A 9,059-nucleotide genomic window follows, 5' to 3' on the forward strand; every position below is an offset into this window, starting at 1 on the left:
ACAGTATCCCCAACTCAACTGAAACAATATCACAAGGAGATCTATTTGTAACTTTTTGTATGGACAATTTTCTTCTTTAAATCTCAAGTAATGAGACCAGCTACCAATTTATGCTGCAGGTGGTTACCGTTTCCAATTAAAATATTGCAACTACTGTGAATTTCTTGAAAGATGAAGGCTACTTTCCTCTAACACCTCTTCACTTTCTTTCCATAGCAATTACCTGACATTCTCTCAGTTGTATATCATTTGATCTTTCATTCTTATCTCTAGCCTATTCTTACTACATTGTTTCCCCTAATCTTATTCATGACAGCTTTAGATCTGAGCTCTTAAGATGTTTCAATTTGTCTACAGCACTGACTCTTGAGAAATGTGAGCCACGAACTTCACATCTAATGTGCCACTGTTACACCTTGTCCTGATTTAGCTAACCTCCTTGTACTTACCTGTTCTTTTAGTAATGTTAGAAATTAAAGTTAATACTGTAACTATTATTTAACATCGAGAGCAAACAGGAATAGCAACAACTATAGTAATACGGGCAGTTGACAATGGAAGTAGCCCATAACGTGTTGTAAGGACACCATTGGTTAAGAGTATGTTTAAAGACCATGATGATCTTGAAAACACGAAAAGCAAAAGGCTGGGCTTTTGCTCCATGGTTTAAATGAAGAACTTGACATGTCATTGGGAGCTTTGTATTAAAGAAATCTTCTTAAGAGGTCTTCTTAATGTTGAACCCAGACCCAAAGCTATTAAGGAAAAGTTTTAGAAGGTTTCACTGCAGTTATTAGTGAACTGACGTTCAAGAAGGAATCCATGCTAACTTTGGTTTAACAATCTTGGGAAGTTCAAGGAAAACTTTGAGAAGGCGGCAAAGAAAAGAGAAGATGGAAGGACGAGTTATTCATTTGTGCCACCTGTCCCACCTGATCTTGCCTAAGATTTGCAACTTGTCACAGTCATATATATAAGTTGTATAACTAGAACTTCTGAGTAAATTTAACATGCCAATCACAATGCTTGTAATTAAGCCTGCAAGGCTGACTAGAATTTTGGTAACAACTGTTATGTCAAGATCTTTCAGTAAAATTGTCAGATAATCATTTTCCAATGTTAGAAGGCCATCTCCACTCAAATGTTAAATGATCCATCCATCACGGTCTCATGGTGTCTTGCTGTAGACCTACATCTTCAGTACTCCTACAATTACACCAAACCTTATCCACAATTGCAGGAAATTGCCACCCTCTTTCTACTGGGCAAGAGAGCCTCAAAAGTCACTGCTCAAAGTGAGATTAGCAAACTTTTGACCTATACCACTTCAGTAATTTATCAAATGTTATAACATGTTCAGTGGCTTTAATATTAATGTTTATAGTCTCCAGCACTTAAATTGCTGTATTTAAAGATCACCCAAGAAAGTAAACACGACAGGTTTTTTTTTCTTCACTGCTAACCATTGTTTTAAAGCACCCTCCTAGTGTCATCTCTAATGTTAGGTGCAGTGAGCCCATGGACTTCTTTTGTTACAAAGATTAAGCTGCCTCTGCTGCTGCCTGGCATTCCTCTAGCTCTCTGGGCCTAGCTTCTCTAACCTTGGCTTAACCAAGATTGCACACTTCCTTAGTTTCTCTACTATCTTCATAACATCCTTTCCAAGTGCATTTTGCCAATGAGATGTTCCTGTTATTCTATAGAAGCTATTTCTAATAAACTGTTGACTTTGCTGGTACCTGTGCAAGTTGGTTAAATGAATGATTCTCTCTCCTCAGACTTTAATATAGCTGTCTATCTCTCTCCTCAAAATAAAACCGACACCTGACCTTTTTGCCCTTGGAATCTAACATCCTATCTCAAATTACCTTCTTAACTGCAAATTCCTTGAACATGTTGATTCTTTCCAAAATCTACCCCCAAATCTTTTTAGGTTCACCTGGGGCTGAATTTTATGCTGGAAAATGACGAGCAAAGGTGACATAGTAGTCAGGGCTGGCAGTGAAAAGTTGTTTGGCGAAGAAATGTCCTGGAAACTTCTGATGGGTACAGGGCTTTACATTGATACGGTACTTTCCCAGAATAAAAACCAGGCTATTAGGTTTTATGGACTAAATTGGCCATCCCAGTGCTGTGCCCTACCATGGATAAATTATCTAAGGGGGGTGGTGGAGCATTGGGTAGGTGTTAAGGACATGCTACTTCCATGGCAACCAATTTTACACACCCACTAGCTGCTATTCTATCACTTGGGCAACTACAAAATTCAGCCCCTTGTTAAAATCCCTCCAAAGATTATAGGTCTTACTAAAGATACAGATTACATTCAAGTGGATTGTGACACAGGTATGACAAATGCCCAATGGTATCACAAGAAGGTTATTGATCTTCTACGTTCCACAAGAGTATGTGCCACCATCTTCTCTACTGGACCTCACATTTATGCTAACTCTGTCACTACACAAGACTAATGGCCTAGAACTCATCCTTGCATGCAGCAAGTCCACTCAATTGTGCTTAACAATCTCATCCTCCTAATCTATTAACCATTCCTGTCCCCTGTGCTTCCTATTCACTCACTTAGACATCTGCTGCTCCTGCACCAACACTAACAGCTCTTCAGTCCACTTTCCGCTAATTCAATCCTTCTTTTTGTCTCATTACAGGAGGAGGTGTCTCATAACTGGTCAGAGGAGTAAAAGATCACTGACAATATGGCCAAAATTTGATCCCTCAGTCCTAGTGAGAGAAGATTCTTAAGTTGTTTGGAGAAAATTGTGACTGATCCTGTCACCCAGTAAACCTCATTGTGCTGCTTGGTACTGCCCTCCTCTAACACTGAAAATGTATTCCTAGCACACTATGGCTTTTAGCCCGAATGAAAACTTCATTTCTGATGCAACCACCAGCAGCATCCACACCACCATGGCCTGGAGGAAGCCTGCCCCTCACCTTCTCTACCACCTCTGTAGGATGCACCACCAAGGTTTTATGCTGTATCCTCCAGTAGCTCAGAGACTTGTACGCAATGGGTTCTCTACCTCATTAGACATAAGAACATTCTGGTGAGTAAATCACTGGCCACTCTCTGTAACTGGTTGAGAATTCAAGCCATGAGTTTTTGGGCCCCAAATGTTAACTCTCTTTCTCACTACAGATGCTGCCAAACCTGTGGATCTTCTCTAGCACTCTCTGACTTTATACTCAGACTTCCAGCATCAGCATTTCATTTTCATTCCAGATCATTCAAAGATGTGGGAGATGCACACGGATCTGCAATCCGTCACCTTAACCATTGTGCTCAGCATCAGCAGCAAGGCTGAGGAGGGCAAGGGAACTCATTGTTCCAGATGGTGCTTCCTCTCAAGGAGACAGGTTTGGTGGAAGCAGGCACCCAGACACAGCTAGAACCATACACACGCCCGTCAGAAGTCTCTTCCGAGATCATTCCAAAGGTGCCAGGGCACGCACTTACTACTCCGCTATCCCTGTGATCTCCAACCCTATGAAAGTTACAGCAGAGAAATTTGATCTGGTGAAATTTGAGTTCAATAAAGAATCTAGAATTAAGAATCTGCCAAGGGCCAGGAAACCACTGTCAGTTTTTGGAAAAATCCATCCTTAAGGAAGGAACTCTGCCATCCTTATCTAATCTAGCCTACGTGTGACTCCAGACCCACAGCAATGTGGTTGACTCGTAACTTACCTCTGGGCAATTTGGAATGGGCAATAAATGCTAGCTTGGTGAGCAATGCTCACGTCTTGTGAACAAATAAATAAGAGATATTTGAAGTGGAGGACAAAGGTATGTTAGCTAAACTTGCTAATGATACAAGTAGGAAAGTAAGTTGTGAAGCGGACATGAGGAGCCTACAAAGGGATGTAGATAAGTTAAGTGAATGGGCAAAGATCTAGCAAATGGATTACAATATGGGAATGTGTGAAATTGCCCATTTTAGCTGAAAGAATAAAAAAGCATGTTATCTCAAGGGTAAGAGGTTGCAGGGTTCTGAGCTGCAGTGAGCTCAGGGTGCCTGAGTGAATGAGTCACTGAAGGTTAGCATGCAGGAACAGCAAGTAATTGGAAAAGCTAATAAAATATTGTTTTATTGTGAAGGGAAATTGAATGCAAGAATAGGGTGGTTATGTTTCAGTTAAAGGGCAGGAGCATGGGTAAGGCTGTAGCTGGAGTACTGTATGCAGTACTGGTCACTGTAAATACCCAAAGGATATAAATGCATTGGAAGCAGTTCAGAGATAGTGGATTGTGACACAGGTATGACAAATGCCCAATGGTAAATCACTGGCAACTCTCTGTAACTGGTTGAGTATTCAAGCCATGAGTTTTTGGGCCCCAAATGTTAACTCTCTTTCTCACTAGTGACTTGACTAATACCTGGAATGAGCAGATTGCCTTATGAGGAAAAGCTAGACAAGCTAGGCCTGTATATCCTGGAGTTTAGAGGAGTCGAAGGTGACTTAATTTAAACATGCAAGATCCTGAGGGAACTCAGTGAATGGATGTGGAAAGGATATTTCCTCTTGTGTGAGAATCTAGAACTAGGGGGTCATAGTTTAAAAAAAAGAGTTCGCCAATTTACAACAGAGATGAGGAAAGAAAAATTCTCTCAAAAGTTTGGGAATCTTTGGAATTCCTCTCCTCAAAAAGCAGTGGATGCAGAATCTTTGAATATTTTTAAGGCAAAGGTAGATAAATTTTTGATTACCAGGGCGATGAAAGATTATTGAGGATATTTAGGAGTTGAGGTTGAAATCAGACCACCCTTGATCTTATTGAATGTTGGAGCAGACTCAAAAGGCCAAGTGAACATCCCTTATCACAAAAGGCCAAGTGGCCTTCTTCGTATGGTTGTAGGGTGAGCCTCCATCGTGCTCTCTAGCTCTAGGGTTGTCCTCTAAATCTTCCAGGCCAGCAGAGTTTGCTACAAAGCAGGCTCCCTCTACTCCAGCTGCAGCATCTAGACATGGAGGACAAGGAAGAATAAATGCACTGTTGGCACACAGGTGGAACAAGTGACACATTACTGGAAATAAACATTCAAATGTACATATATAACCTTTCAATCATCACCCATCTATTCACCTGTCATTTTAGCTGTAGGTCCTGGTCAAGTGGCAAAAATGTCAGATTTAAGCAGCATCTCTGTACATCCCAAAGATATAAAAGTTATATTGATGAGTCAGATTTCAGTCATCCTTCAATCCTTTATGGTCAAGTCTATAGCCAGGGTTTAGTACACTAAGGAGGAGATCACTGAGGCCATTGATAACGTGAATGCCATGCAGTTCAGTCTTGCATCTACTCATGTTTTATACTTATGGCCACCTTGTGTGTTTGAGTATCTGATTGAACATGTACTTCTTTGGAGCTAAAGATTCATTTTAGCCATGTGCTTAACAAAGGAATGTGCACACATTCAAGGATGGGTAAAATCCAAAACTGAATTGCCAACTGGATTCGGTTACACACTGACCCTGTCTAGACCAAATGAAGGAAACTTATTCCACCTACTGAGAACACATTGACAGTCATTGCTTTTCCTTTTTGTCTAATTGAGGTTTGGTTGAACATGGCATGTTATCTGGATCACACTACTGTGAATGAATTTCAGGCTCCATTTGACAGGCAAGGCCCCCACAGTCCTCATGTACCCTTTTGTACTATCCCTGTCAACTCCATCAGGTTTCAGGCTCCACACATTGCCATCCAACCCTTTTAGTTACTGGTCAATATCCCCAATAGTCTCCTCAGCCTTTGGTTTCCTCCATTGTCAAACTCATCATCACTATTCACCTTCAGCCCATTGACTTGCACATACAACACATCCTTCGCATCCTATACCACATCATATTGCACCCTTTTCACTGTTAGCCCCTCTCTGTGTCCAGCCTAATGCAACCCATCCCCAGACAGGAGTGTTCCACCTTCCCCTATACAGGGTGGAACACACCACCTCCTGCTAAACCCCTTGGTGTTTCTTACCCAAATTCAGGACAGTGACTGTGGCACATCCTCCTAACTGACTTGAGAGGTATCCCTAACTCCTGCTCCTGGACTAACATCTCCACAATTCTCTGACTTACATGTAATCTGCAGGCAGATTGGATTTAACCTGCAGAACTGACATGCCTTAAACCCTACACTACAAAATCCTGGATCCCCAAACTCTAGTCACACAAAACCTTAACTTAGCCAACCTAGTCTGGACGATGGCCTTGACTGAGTGCTATGCCACCCCATGATTAATCAGGCTCCACTTCATTCCACTGAGGACAGTTCTCTTTTGAAATTCATGCTTGGTCATATCATGGCAGATTTGTTACAAAAGCTGCTGCCAAATTCTATAGATGTGACATTGCTGTAGCATGGTGCCAAACAGCAACATGTCCACCCCTTTGACTGTTCAATGCTGATAAACATGACAAACTGCCTATCTTTGTCTCTGCAAAAAGGCAAGCCAGAAGTGCTGTGAGCTTCCAACAAGCACAATGTGAATGAGCACTAAGAAATCAGTTAAAGTTATGAAATGCATCCTGTGCAGATCATGGAATCACAGAACTGTTGTGGCAAAGGTGGCCATTGGTATCCAACCCAATCATGATTTTAATAACCTGAATCAAATCTTCTCTCAGCCTTTTTGTTTTCCAGGAGAGTTGTCCCAACTTGTTTAATCTATTCTCATAACTAAGTTTCCCATTTTTGGACAATTCTTGTACATCACTTCTGCACTCTCTCAAATGCATTCATTTCTTTGCTTCATTGTGGCACCCACAACTCAGACAATACTCCAGTGTCTCGTACAAGTTCAACATCATGTCACTGTTCCTGTACTCTGTGCCTCTATTAATAAATTCAAGAACACTTCTATTAAATGCTACCTCCAGCTCTCTTGCCACCTTCAATCATTTCAATACATATACACCCAGATGTACTCCAAAACGCCCTCTATAAAATAAGGGGTACAATTCTAGCATCTTCCAAGTGCATTGCTTCACACATCTCTCCATTTGGCCAACTTGCCAATGTCCTTTTAGACTTCCACACGGTCCTCACAGTTTACAATTCTTCCAAATTGGTGATATCTGGAAACTTTAAAATGGTCACCTGCACACCAAGATCCAGATCACTAAACATACAAACATATGTGTGTATAATAAAAGTATGTTTCCGAATACTGACCACTGAGAACTCCACCACAAACCTTCCTCCAGCTTGAAAAATATCCATTGACCATTACTGTTTTCTATCACTGGGCCAATTTAGTATCAACATAGCTACTGCCCCTTTTATACCATAATTCTCCTCACAAATCTGTTGTGCAGCACTTAATCTCATGCATTTTATTTCCAAAAGCCATTTGGTATGTGCGTTTCCCTGAATGTTGAAGAATGTGGCTGGAACATGGCAATAAAAGGGGTCCAGGAGCTCCAATGTGCTGGAAGATATTGAGTTATTATGATATCAGCCATGATGATATGGTGAGACTGGTGTTTTGTTGATGTGAATGAAGGGTAAAATTGGTCATTATACATGGAGCGTGTCAAGAGATGTTGATGAATACCCAAGATAAAAGCTCAGAGAAGTTAGTGGTCAGCTGCTTTTGACAGCTTTGACTTTCAAGACTGGATTTGGCACCATCTACTGTCTCAACGGAGTATGGAAGAATTGTAAACTGCATAAAAGGCAAGCTTAGCAAGTCAGCTGCAAATGCTTAGAAATATGGTACTTGCTGCTTATTAGCAAGATTTTTGTCTAAATATTTAAGTCTTAAAGGGAAATAGGAGTTTATACTTGTAGGAATTAACTATGTATTTATGAAAGTACAGTAAAATGTGTACAAGTCACCATAATCTGGTAACATTTTAATCACAAATTCTGTAAAGAAATAAATTACACAATCTAAGGTTTGAGTATATTATACATTGGTATATTATACAAATTATACTATGTTAGGACAAATTTAATTTTTTTGTTTTATCCACAGCTTCTTGATTTTCTAAGTTGCTATGGGATACTGTCACTCTCAACAGCTGTCCCTGACCCTGCAACACTGAGGAGGAAGCTCAACAAAGCAGCCCCCACCACCGCCAACTGGACTCAGAATGCCATCTCTGCCATTCACTCTGACGACTTTGCAGACACTGCCAAAACATGACAGGAAAAGCACAGAACCGATTTCATCAACACTGGAACAGTTGCTCAAGCTAAGATCGCGATGGCCTTGAGGAATGAATTTGATCAGCTGTCAACAGCTCCCTGCAACCTCTTTCCACCATTGCAGTCACAGAAGGAAGGTTAATTTGATTCAAGAGTTAAACGAACGAGAATAAAAAAGGATAAAGTCGGTCACGTGAGAGGGAGCATATGGGCCCAGAGCCTGACCACTTCCTACCTTGCCTCCTTGGCCGTTTTGTAATATAATTATTGTAATATTTCTTCAAATCTGACATTCATATTTTCTTTCATTTTTTGCCACATTCTCCCACTATTCTTGCCAAATACCGTCACTCAAAGACTGTAAAAAATATTTTTTTAAATATACAGTGGCCACAGCAATGAAAACCTAAAAAAATTGAGATGTCACACTAAGGCGAACTATGCTGTTAAAAACCTGCTTATATGGGGGGGTAGCAAATCCAAACTTTATGAGACAGGCTAAGTGTATAAAATGAAGCACAAAGTTTTGACATTGCTCGATATATTTCAACAGTGTGATTATCCAGATAAGTGCAGCTTCTGGAAAGAACAAATACATTTGGGCAACTTACCAATTTCCATATTTAACCCAGAATGCATGATTTAAGTGGATAATAATCTCTGGTGAAGTGTTGTCCACCCACTATTATTTCAAACTCAAAATCTTGGACATTGTATCATTTGTCTGTACACCAATTCTGCCTCTGAATGTCTTTGATAATTTCATTACTCTTATTTCAAATAACAAACTTGAGAAAGATTGTCTTTAGAGTGAAAAATGTCAGCATGGTGGTCTAAGCTTTCACTGATTGGTGCACAAAGATTAATGACATCCAATCTG

This window comes from Stegostoma tigrinum, chromosome 20 (assembly GCF_030684315.1).
Source record: "Stegostoma tigrinum isolate sSteTig4 chromosome 20, sSteTig4.hap1, whole genome shotgun sequence".
Classification (NCBI taxonomy): Eukaryota; Metazoa; Chordata; class Chondrichthyes; order Orectolobiformes; family Stegostomatidae; genus Stegostoma; species Stegostoma tigrinum.